The following is a 12677-nucleotide window of genomic DNA, read 5'->3' as shown; positions in this document are numbered from 1 at the left end:
ATAAAAAAAAAAAAAACAAAAAAAATATACATTTACACATGTGTGCTTGTAATGTGTAATATGAAAATATATTTTTTTTTTTTTTTTTTTTTTTTAAAAAAAAAAAAAAAAAATTTTTTTTTGTAAAAAAACATTTTTCTTTTTTTTCCCCTTTTTTTTTCTTTTTTTGTCCTTTTTTTTTATATATTAATATATATATATATTAATATATATATATATATTAATATAAATTGGGTTTTTCTTTTATTTTTATATTTTTTATTTTTTTATTTTAAAATATTAACTAAAAAATATAATGATTATATATATATAATATATATTAAATTAATATTATATATTTAATTATAATGTTTATTAAAATTAATAATATATAATATTATATAATTATATATATTAACATTTGGTATAAAACCCCCCCAAATGACAACATAAAAAAATAAAAAAAAATCCCAAAAACAAAAATAACTCAATATAACATATATAAATATGTATTTAAATATTATGTATATATTAAAAATATAATTATATGTGTAAATACAAAATAGTAACAAAAATTTAAAACAAAACAAAAAAACTAAAAAAATAAAATAAATAAATATAAAATAATAATATATTTTAATATATAAATTTATTAATAAAAATACAAAAAGGAAAAAAAACAAAAACCCCAAAACAACCCAATTTTAATTTTATAATATATAATATATAAATAATAATTTTTTTTTTTTTTTTTTTTTTTTTTTTTGTTTATATATAAAAAAAACCACACAAAACAACAATAAAATATATATATAATATATATATATTTATATATATATATAAAATTTTTTATTTTTAATATACAACAAAAAACAAATATTTAAATTTTATTTATATTATAATTTATATTATAATATATATTATAATATTATATAAAAAAAAAATATTTTTTTATATATGTCAAATATATTAATATTTATTTATATATAAATATATAAAATATATTAATAAAATATTAATATTATTTTATATTTTTTTTTTAAAATTTTATATATAAATATTATATTATTGTTTATCCTTGGTTTTTATTAATTTTTATATTTTTTTTTATTTTATATATATTTATACTTTTATATGTGCACCACACTAATGTCGATATGTTATATATGTTATCATCATCACCATAAAGGGGGCTAACCCCGACGGGGCGCATGGCCGCATCCCCCCTTCGTTCCCTGCCCGAGAATCCCTCGGGCAGTCCCCAGGCGGGCCCCCGGGCCTATTTTAAATTTTCCTCGGACGGGTTCGTAGTGCCCAAAGTATATTCCTGGAGACGAGCTGGGGTGGCCTATAGCCGGGTTGGCGCCCAGATTTCAAGTAACAGGCCCCATCCAGTCTCACGGTGAAACCCGGGGTTTGGGGACACGTGTCCTCCCAACTGACCCATGATCGGCAAAGGGGATTTTTTAAAAAAGGCAGGAAACAAACTCCAAGACACTGGATGTGTAGGTTTACTTCCATAGAGCAAAACGGCAATATCAACCCCTTGAAAACCGCACTTGGTCCTTCTGCATAGGTACCGACTTTCCCCAAACCCTTTGTTGATCGAATTAAATGGCTCCTTTTTCCCGCCCAACCCTCTACTGACTTCTGGTCTGACAACCTAGAAGGGACTACGCTCCCAAAGGTAGAAAAATTTTTGTAATTTAAACGCCCTCGCCGAAAGCATGGCGACTGAAGGGGTTCCCCCTAACAGCCCTTAAAGTCCTGAGTTTTGGTCTTGGTCCGGAGACTCTAGGCCAGGGGTTTTGTTTCATTACTAAAGATCAAACCCGCCCCCAGTGTTTTCCAAGGCTCAGATAGGATGGCAACATCTGGGAAAAGTAAGGTCTGAGCCTTGTATTGCCTAGTGGCCCCCACACTGACTTTGGCTATGCTCTCCCCATTATCCGTCCTAAGGTTTTGAAAAGTTTTGGTCCAAGGACACACCCTTTGCCTCCCCCCGAATTAACAGAGAAAAGTTCGACATACCCCCCCCCACATTTTACAGCACTTTCAGAACCAGTATAAAGGTTTGCTTTTAGGCCAAAAATCTGTGGGGAATTTCCCCCCGATCTCAGATCTCCCATAGGTTCCCGAGCACCGAGTAAAAACGCCTTCTGAGGTCATGTGGGGTTGCAACAACCCACGACCAAACCACAAAGGCTTTCCCCAAAATTTATCGAAGCGCTAGATACGGTCTATCGGACTTGCCGGGAAAAACCGATGCCCTGTCTCTGTGCCTCAGTAGGGGTTTGGGTTTCCGCTTCGAAGAATTGGGGGGAAAACCTTTTTCTTGTTGTGAGCAGTGTAATGCCAGGGTATTTGGGTAAAACCCCAAGTTCCTTTTTCCCTTCCAGAGAATAGCCCACGCCCCCAGCAGGCGGGGGGAATGGTACCAGACTGCCAGATGGAATCAGGCTGTATGCACCCCCCAAAGCCATAGGTTACCCCCAGCCTTTAACATTCAGCAGGGGTGTCCATATGCCTGCAGCTTTTCCATTCTTAAATTTGGGAAACCCATTCTAACCCTGTTACGGAGGAGGTTCCCCGCTGATGGGTGGGTTCCCGGGAAGGGACTGAACATCACTTGCATCCAAAACGTTGGAGAGTTACCCGGAAACTGTTTAAAAACTAGCCCAAAAAGTTCACGAACCCCCAACATGATCTGAGATGATCCCTCCCTCCGCTGATCGGACTTAGTCATCTGTGGGAGGCTTAATTTATTTTCTAGGGTTTGGGAGCATGGCAAAGGTCTTTACCCAAAAATGGCCCTCAACCCCTCGCAAATTCCTGATGAACTGTTCGTTGTCCCCTTTTCACGTTCTAAACCCTAGCACCCAAAAACGAGCAAGACTTGATTTCCCCTTCAGCCGAGCCTTGCGACTTTGTGGCCTCTAATTCTCCGGGGGTGGAATTTTCCTTGCCCTCGGGCATATCCAAGGACCCTGAGCTATTTGATGTTTGCACTTTAAAGCTCCCACGAGCAACGGGTCGTCAGGTTTTTTGGGTTTTTGAAACGTCGAGACGCCCTGGTGAACCCATGGGCACCTCCTCCCCTCTTGTCGTCCTGTGAAAAAACCTTTGGGTGGCCATGGGGGACTGGGGGTTTTTAAATGGACCCCCAGGGTAGCCACAACCAGCCCATGGCCGGTGCCCCAGAAAACCCGGGACTACGGGAAACCCTGCAGTTCTGGAGGATCCCCACATGTGCTAACAAGAAAAGTGGTCGATCTCCTTGGCCCCGTACCCATATCACTGTACCATATCCAGCAATGTGGGTTGGAGCACTGGTACCAGGGGCCAGGATCCTATTTTATGGGACTTAGCAAAGTCCCGGAGAAGGGCTATTTTCACTGCTGGACAGCTCCGTGCCATGGGGGGCCCAAAGAGAGTGGAGGGCATTAGAACCTCTTTCACACAATTTTTTTATACACGGGGAGGGGCGATACGAATAAAGACATGAAGCCAAAAAAAAGCTTGTCTCAGTGCTTAATTTTGTTCATCAACCCGGGGTCACTTTTAAATACCCAGGGGTGAAATCGGCTGGGATGGCTATGGCTACACCCTGGGGGTGGTGACCCTCCTGCGGCCTGACCCGTAGTAGGTTAACCCCCCACATAATCGGCCGTACCGGTTTTTCACCTCTAGAGGGCAGCCACCCCCAATTCCCTCGCTTCAATTCCCCCGATAGCAGAGGTAACCGCTCATCCTGCCGCAAGGACCCATGTTCCAAGCATCTACCCAGAGAGCACGCCGAGGTTAAGCCTCGGTGGTACTCCGGGTTTCACGCCACCTTGCCGCCCCGCCCACACACCCCAAAAAAAGGGGGCGGGAGGCGTCGGACCGCCCTCCCCTGTGGGGTTCCCGAGGCTTTTCCCCCCCAAGCTTTATGGGGGTTGGCCCCCTGCCGGGCATAGCTCTCGTTCCAAACCTGCGCCCCCCCAGCGGGACCCCCCGCCCGCCTTACTTGCTGGGTGGGGGGGACAACACCCCTCCCCCCAGTAATCCCTTTTTTTTAAAGTTCCAGTGGGGCTTTCTGGGGGGGAAAGGCCCGCAAGGCCCCCCTCCCCCAAGCCCCCCATTACCCCAGGGGGCTAGGGGGAGGGGTTGGACGGAGCCCAAAACGTTCCACACGCGGTGGGGGGTTTCCTCTGGGGCCTCCTGCGTCCGAGATCCCCCCCCAGTTTAGCTTGGGACCGCAAGGGCCCGTTACCCATGGGGGCCCTGAGGGGGCGCTCAGAAGTCTTTATGATGGAGAGTCTTAACCTGGCAGGGGAGCTTATGTACACAACCAACACCCCAAACCAAAAACACACACACACCCCATATATATATTATAATATAATTAATATTATATAATAGTTTGTGTGGTGTGTGTCTCATATTTAACGGTAGGTATGTTAGCCGCCGTGGTCCAGCATGATTTTTTTTACTCAATTGCATTTTTCCGTTGTGATCTCTTGGAGTGAGTACGGGTAGGGTCCCCAGTTCCTTTCCACGGAGAGTCCGGTTTCCCTTTTTTAGGTAATCTTTCCCTCTTTTTTTACCCGGGGCTTGGGACCACACTGATTTGAGTGCTTGGCCCCCAAGTTGGCTGGGCAGGCAATCGAGGTGAAGTTCCTTGCCCAAGGGAAACAACGCGGCGGTTGGTGACTCGAACCCTCGAACTCAGATTGCCGTCGTGACAGTCTTGAGTCCGACGCTCTAACCATTGGCCACGCGGCTTTGACGATCATGGGCTTCCATGATTTTCTTGGCAATTTAGAGCGTGGTTTGCCATTCCTTCCGCCCGTGTTTTTTTTTTTTTTTTTTTTTTTTTTTTTTTTTTTTTTTTTTTTTTTTTCGGTCACCACTCTATTTACCCGCACTGACTTGGGCTGATTTGTCCCCATGGTTTAGGCAGGCATCGAGGTGAAGTTCCTTACCTAAGGAAACAAGGGCGGGGTCGGTGACTCGAACCCTCGAACTCAGATTGCCGTCATGACATTTTGAGTCCGACGCTCTAACATTCGGCCACCGCGGCCCGTGTGTTTTGTATACATACATATATATATTTATATATATATATTATATATAATATTATAATATTATATATGTGTGTTGTGGTTGTTGTGTGTGTTTGTGTGTGGGTGTGTTTGCGTGTGTTTGTGTTTGTGTGTGGGTGTTTATATACATTTTATATTTATATATATTATATATATATATTATATTATATAAATATTATATATTATATATATATATATATATATATATATATATATATATATATATATATGTATGTATATACGTGTGTGTGTTTGCGTGTGTGTGTATACACTTGGCATAGACTGCCTGACCCTGGACCTGTCCTGACTTGCCCTTCATTTACCCTGTTCTCTCCCTCCTCCCCTCTTCTTCCTCTCCTTTTTCTCTCCCAAATTTAAAGATGAATCCATTATGTTTTCAAAAAGTCACTCTTCAAAAATCTATTTCTTTCCTATCATTATTATCATTATTTATAATGATAAGGGAAGTCATTAATATTATTAATTCCATAGTATGGCCTTACCCTATTGCGCCAGCAGAGTTTTCCTTCACAGCCTGATGACCCGCACAGTCTATCGGAACTTTGCCTGAGGGAGGCAGAAGCTTGTAGTAAGTGTCGTGTTCATGGGTAATGGGAAGGAGGGTGGAAATGAAGGTGAAAATGAGGATGGAAATTAGGGTAATGAGGCGGTAGATAAGAGGAGAGAACGTGGAAGGAAGAAGGAATAATGGAAAGGAAAAGAAGGAATAAAGAGAAATAGCAGTGAGAGGGAGAGATAGGAGACAGGAAAGGGGAAAGGGGTGGAGGATAGGTAGAGGAAACACAGAGAAAGGATCGAAGAGCAGAGAATGAGGAAGAGGGAGGGAAAGTAAAATAAAAAGGAAGAGCAGAGAGAGGGAGAGAAAAGTTAGGTGTGAGAAGAAGAAGGAAGGGGGAAGAGAGGAAAATAGGCAGAAAAAAGAAAAAGAGAGTGGGATGGAGAAAGAAAATAAAAAGAGAAACAGGGGAAGATAGAAAATAAAAATAAAAAGGAGAAAGGGAAATAAATGAGAGATACAGAGGAGAAGAGGAGAAGGAGAGTAGAGAGGGGAAAAGGAGAAAAATCATAAGAAGAAAACGAAAATATAGAAAGAAAAGAGGGAGTGGAGGGGGAGGAAGAAATTGGGGAAAGGGAGAAGAAAAGATAGAGGAGATAGAGCAGATGGGAGGAAGAGTGAAATAGAGGGAATGAAAGAGTTGGGAGAGAGAGGAAGGAGAAAACGAGAAAGATTAGAAAAGAGGAAGAGGAGGAGACAGAGAAAGAAGGGAGAGTTGGGGAAGAAAGAAAAGAGAGAAGAAAGGGAAGGTTAGAAGAGAAAGGAGAAGACAGAGTAGGAAGAAAAAAACGAGAGACCGAGAAAGAGGAAGAATAGAGTGAGGAAGCGAAGAAGAAGGTAAGATGAGAGAGAAAGGCTTGGAAGGGGAAGAAGAGAAGACAGATGAAGAGAGAAAAAAAGAAAAAAACGAGGAGAGTAAGAAGCGCATAGAGAAAGAAAGAGTAAGAGAAGGGAAGGGAGCAAAGGTGACGGAGAAATAAAAAATTAGATAATCAAGATATATGAGAATGAGAATGAAGTAACAGAAATAATAATACCATAGAACGCATAGAGTAAAAAAAGGAACAAAACGAAAAAGAGGAAATAGCATAAATAAACTCTCATAACAAATACTTATAGATGACGACTGGCAAACAATTATTCTACTACATTAATTCATGAAACTTTCATTATAATGATAATGATAATAGGTAATAATGGTATTTTCCAATATGATAACAGCAATACATTACTATGGTGAGACGCGAATAAAAACCTATGTAATGTACATGCTTACGAATGCACAAGAAAATTCAGTAAAAACGGAATGAAGGTCATTGACATAATAAACTACTTACTAATGTCTATAAATAAAAACAAAAACTTTGATGTAATAACATTTATGTAATATACAATAAAGACATTACTACCCAAAATAATGACAGTCTATGATATTAATATTAACACCAGGAACAATGGTAAGAATAAGTTACGAATAAGAACAATCAAAGAACAGAAAAACAATAAGAAGACTGTTTGCAAGAAATGGAGATCTGAATGCTCTCGGTAAAACGAATGAAATGTCAGTAGGAATCTCTAAAGAAACCTCACCTAAGAAGACAAAAAATATAAACAGAAACGGAGAACAAAAGGAATTTTAGATAAATTTGATGACAGAATAAAAACAAGATTGAGCACATGCAAAGAAAAAAGAGGAGGAAGTGCATCGACGCAAGAGAAAGGGTTTGATGAGAAGTGCCAAGAATTTCAAATTAAACTTGATTTAATACTTAAATAAACTCATTTAATCCATCTGATAATCTACATAATCTCATTATATAATTCGAAATTAAAATAATAATAAATAAGAATAAGAATAAGAGTTGAGCTTTCAGAGGAAGCACAGCTCTGCACGACAAAGTGAAGAATATACCAAGCCCCAAAATTCGCAGCTCAGGGAATCAAGTAAAGGATGATATACGATACGAATAAAGGGAAATTCTGATAGTGTAGAAGAAAAGTCGGCGCGTTAATATGTTTATATGAAAGAGGGTGCAACTGAGAATAATTAAGGCGATGGACAGGCACTGCAATCATGCACCCTGAAAGCAAACTTGGTATTCACACGAGCTAAAGGTACTGGCAGAAAGATCGAAGTATGTTTCGCCTGACTATACACGAATGCCTCTGGTGAAGTAAGGCAAGAGACTCAATCAGATATCAGGTTAGTGTGGGTGTTAAAGGCAAAGTACTTGCGGCTGACCAAGTATGTGCCACCACCGGGGGGGGGGGGGAGTCAACTAGCAGTAAGTAAAACAGACATAGTTTTTTAAATACATAGTTAGGTACACCGAGGGGTTTCTCTCCCTCCCTCCCTCCTCCCTCTCTGTCTCTCTCTCTCTCTCCTCTCTCTGTCTCTCTCTCTCTTCTCGTTCGTCTCTCTCTCTCTTTCTCACCTCCTCCTTTCCCTCTCTCTGTCCCTCTCTCTCTCGTCTCATCTTCCCTCTCTCTCTCTCTCTCTTCCCCCCCCTTCTCTCTCTCTCTCTTTCTCTCTTCCCTTTATCTCTCTGTTCCCTCTCTCGGCCTCTTTCCTCTCTCCCCTCTCTCTCTCTTCTCTCTTCTCTCTCTCGTCTCTCTCTCTCTCGTCTCTCTCTCTCTCTCCTCTCATCTGCTTCCCGCTCTCTTCCTCTCCCTCTCTCTCTCCGCTCGCTCTATTAGATCTTCCTACCCTCTCTCTCTCTTTCTATATCCTCTCTCTTCTCTCTCTCTCTCTCTCCTCCCTCTCTCGTCTCTCTCTACACGCTCTCTCCTCTCTCTCCAGTCTCTCTCTCTTCCCTCTCTCTCTTTGTCCTCTTCCCTCTCTCTCTCGGCTCTCTCTCCTCTCCTCTCTGCTCTCTCTCTCTCTCCCTCTCTCTCCCTCTCTCTCCTCTTTCTCATCTCTTCTCTCTTCCCTCTCCCCTCCCTCTCTCTCTCTCTCTTTCTCTCTTCCCTCTCTCTCTTTGTCTCTTCCCTCTCCCTCCCTCTCTCTCTCTCTCCTCTCTCTCCTCCTCTCGCTCTCGTCTCTCTCTCTCTCCTCGCTACTTCTCGCTCTCGTCTCTCTCCCTCTCTCTCCTTTTTTTTTTTTTTTTTTTTTTTTTTTTTTTTTTTTTTTTTTTTTATATTACATTATGGATATAAGTTATAAAGAGGGGGCTATTTCTAACTCCCTGGGGTAAAATGAAAGCCCAAGACATTCTATTAATGAAAATCTATCTAGAGCTTGAACCTATCTAGACTATGTTTTATGATTGTGAGTTGAAACATCGATATTAACGCAGGATCGAGGGACCCCATCTATGGTACAGCAGCCTTAGGCTTGCATGCTGGGGAGGTTTGTGCAGAGATGTTTGCTGAACCATCGTGTTTTCCGATCCTGGAGTATTTGGGTTTAAAGAGCGTTGATGAAGTTCAGTCCTGGAGAAGGTTATTTGCAGCTCTTGACCGCTGTGCTGAATTCGTGTGCTATGTGTTTGCAGCCGCTCGTTGTCACAGTTCGCATGACATTAGGATTGGGGACACTTTGCCTGTGTACTTTGTAGAGTACACAAGAGCTGCAACAATCTCGTCCGATGCTGACGTACTGGAATGTAAATGTCGGTCTTCTACTAGCGTTTTTGTATGACCTAGTCTCTGGGCTCTGATTTTGGACCCTTTCTAGTAGTCTTGGTAGATGGAGGGATAGCAGGACCACAACCAGAGGGCATACTCCATACGGGAGCCGAACCTGGGAGTGGTAGAGCGTGCAGCAGCCTTTTCCGTCAAGGAGAGGTCGATGCGTACGGATGCCATGCCAGTTTTCCTCGCCGCGTTCTTCGCCATTCCCCTGACTGGTCTGTGAAGGTGAGCGGCTGTCGATCTGCAACCCCCATGATGCTGATTTCGCTTTCGTAGGCGAGGGACTTGCCCCCATCTCAGGACACGGAGTGTGGTGCGAGGGATCCAGTCGCGCGTTTATCAGCATGGCCTGGGTCTTTTCAGGGGCGAAAGTGACTTGACATTTCTTGCTCCATGCAATAATGAGCGCCATGATGTGTTGTTGGTGTAGAACGGAGTCCTTTCGGTTTAAGTGTTACTGGTGAAAGACAGAGTACAGTCATCTGCATAGGGCATGGCGTTTGTTATGAGCTGCAGAATGTCATTGGAATTAGACATTCCATAGCAATGGCCGCTGAACACTGCCCTTGTGGGACCTACCCCGACTGGGAATTTAGAGATGTTATGGCCTTTACCACTACCTGCTTATTCTTCCATCGGTAGTCTTCAGCAACATCAGCAGGGCTCCCTGTTATGCCGAGGCTTTTCAACTTTGCAATGATACCTTTGTGCCACACTCTGTCCAAATGCACCATCTATATCGAGCGCATGCAAAGGTTTCATTGCGACATCGAGGGAATTTGCCCGGCGTCCCGTAAATTTGGAGGAAGAGGTCTCGACGCAGATCTCTGAGACTAAGCGAACTGCTGTTACTGATGAGGTGGTGTTCATCAAGAGCTGTCCATTTTCTTACCAGAATTCTCTCAATATTACCTTCGCCAGGATGAACAAGAGAGAAATTGTGTCTATAATTCATGGGAGATGTTTTTGCTCAGCTTCTTGTGAATGGCGCACAACATTTGGCCAGGTCGTCCACAGCTTTGCCATGTCTTCTGTACCTAATGTTTGGAAAATTACAGCAAGTGGTGTGTCCAGCTGGTCGGTCACACTGACCAGAGGTATGAGGCTGATTTTGTCTGGCCCCACGCCTTCGCAACATCCAAGTCCTTGATTCCCTTTTTACTTCTTGTCCTGTACTAGACAACATTATGGAGTCGCGATTGAGTCTGTGGTGCAATCTAGGGGGCGCATGTTTGGGGTTCAGGGACAGTCATTTTACAGCAAAGTAGCTGGCAAGAAGTTCTGCTTTTCTCCTGCTTGAGTCGCCACAGATCCATCTGGCTTGCGAGAGGAGGGATGGCATCATCTGCGCAAAACCCTGATGTTGCTAATGCAGCTCCACCGGTTTGTACTTCCCACTGGACGTGGCCAATCAGCCTGCCAGCAGGTCCTCTTTCCAGCGTAAGATGGCCCACTTCTGTGTCCTCTTCATCTGGAGCAGGCGAGCGGCATGGAGTTGCTTGTTTAAGCTTGTGGGTTACGTTTGTAGAGGACCCAAGCCTAGTTTGTTGTCTGCTGCTGCTCTGCAGTGAGTGCAAACAAGGTTGATTCCATCTGCCTTGCTTTATACTCTTCATGAGGTACAACTCGATTGGAGATTGACTCAGGTTACTTGTCATAGCTTGGGCTTGTCGTCTACATCTCCTGCCAGAATGTTTTTTCCCATTCTTGTTTCATTTAGTGCGTCTCGAAGGCCTTGCCAGTTACGTCTGCCCCAGTGCCATAACGTGCGTGTACACGCTTCCCTCCCGCATAGCTCTGATGTGAGCCAGTAAGGATGCTAGTGGTCCGAGAGCAACGGTTTTCCCACAGAGTGACATTGTAAATCTCCGCTGAGGTCGGTGATGACGGTATCAATAGATGAACCCTATGTGTGGTGCGTCGGGAATCCAAGGTTTACAGACCAAAGGTGTCTATAGATCTTCGAATGACCTAGCCACCATGTGACTGGGTGTAGATCACCTACAATTATGATATTTTTTGTTGACTGTTGATGAGCCAGTAGTCGAGGTGATTCTGGGAAATATCAACGGTCAGGTCCTTGCCACTGGGGTCTGTAACAAACCAACAGTATAGAGGCTTCTTGAGTGTTTTGTCCAGAACTTAAAGACAAGAGCTCCAGGTGTCAGGCATTCCGACTTTAGTGTGTTGGCGTGTAACAGTCTGAGCATAGACAGCTATGCCCCCGAATGTGCCATTTTTGCCCTGTCCTTTCTGTGCCACTTTGTTTGTAACCGGCATTCTGCAAAATTGTCTGGACGGTGTGAGTGAGAAAGGTCTCCACCGTTGCAATTATATCTGGGTCAGTGTGTAAACAAAGCCTGTGATTTAGATCCAACCGAAGATTCGTCTGAGCCCCCTCACCATTAGCAAGAGCAATCGACAGCGGTTATTTCATTCTACTTCCTGGCATTATGTTTTGCCTAGCAGGCGTTGGTGTGCTGGGTGCAGAGTGGCCCGGACCAACACTATATGGTTGGTGGCTTTGGGTGTAGGTGACCCCAGGCCAGTTAGTATGCAGGTGTCCACATGTTTAAGGTGAGGAAGTAGATTAAGTGTCGTTGGAGAGTCTGGGCGAGATAGCGTGTTAATGGGCTTGCTGAGCCGACAGAGCTCCGGAAAGACGCTCCTTTCGTTTCCTCAGACAGTTTTTTGTGCGACAGTTTCTGCTCCTCGTGACCGTGGGCGTTGCAGAATTCACAGAACTGTTTTTTTTCTACAGTCCGTTCCTGGAATGACCCTTTCTTTGCAGTTTTGGCAAAACGAGTTCCTTTTGTCAAAGCGATTAGGTTTGAGTCCGGTTGACTCTGTGGTACGTTATGGTACAACTGTGGATGCTGGACGACGAGTGCGACGTCGCTGCGGGCTCTGGTGATGTGAACGTGAGCGGTGTTGTGGCTGTGGCAGATGCGTCACGCGAGCCAACGCTCTTGTAGTTGTGACCAAACGTGTGGCAGTGTTTTGGCTTAGTTAGATGTTTGGAAGATTGCGAGAATGAGAGTGTATTGCTGGATTCTTGTGCCTCTTTTGATGTCTTGGTCAGACTGTTTACTGAGTCTCAGTAGAGGACCTGAGTGCGGCAGGACGTAGTGGCCGTGGTTTTACAGACGTCCACACGCCCTATGCCTCTAAGTGGTATTGGTTTTGCACACCACTCCCTGTCGATACGTTCTGCGTTTTCTGTGCTAGGCAATTGAGTTGACTCTAAAGAATCGATGCTGCTTCTCGTGCTTGAATATTATCTATAAGTGCAGCACCGTGACTACGGGCGTCTCTATTGCTCGCTAGATTCTCCGAAAAGTGTTGGAGAAGAAAAGGTGAGTATGATTCTTCCTGTAGAGTCCGCTCGCAGAGCTTTTATG

Source organism: Penaeus monodon, chromosome 7, assembly GCF_015228065.2.
Source record: "Penaeus monodon isolate SGIC_2016 chromosome 7, NSTDA_Pmon_1, whole genome shotgun sequence".
NCBI classification, from domain to species: domain Eukaryota; kingdom Metazoa; phylum Arthropoda; class Malacostraca; order Decapoda; family Penaeidae; genus Penaeus; species Penaeus monodon.
Note: the sequence above shows the minus strand (reverse complement) of the source record.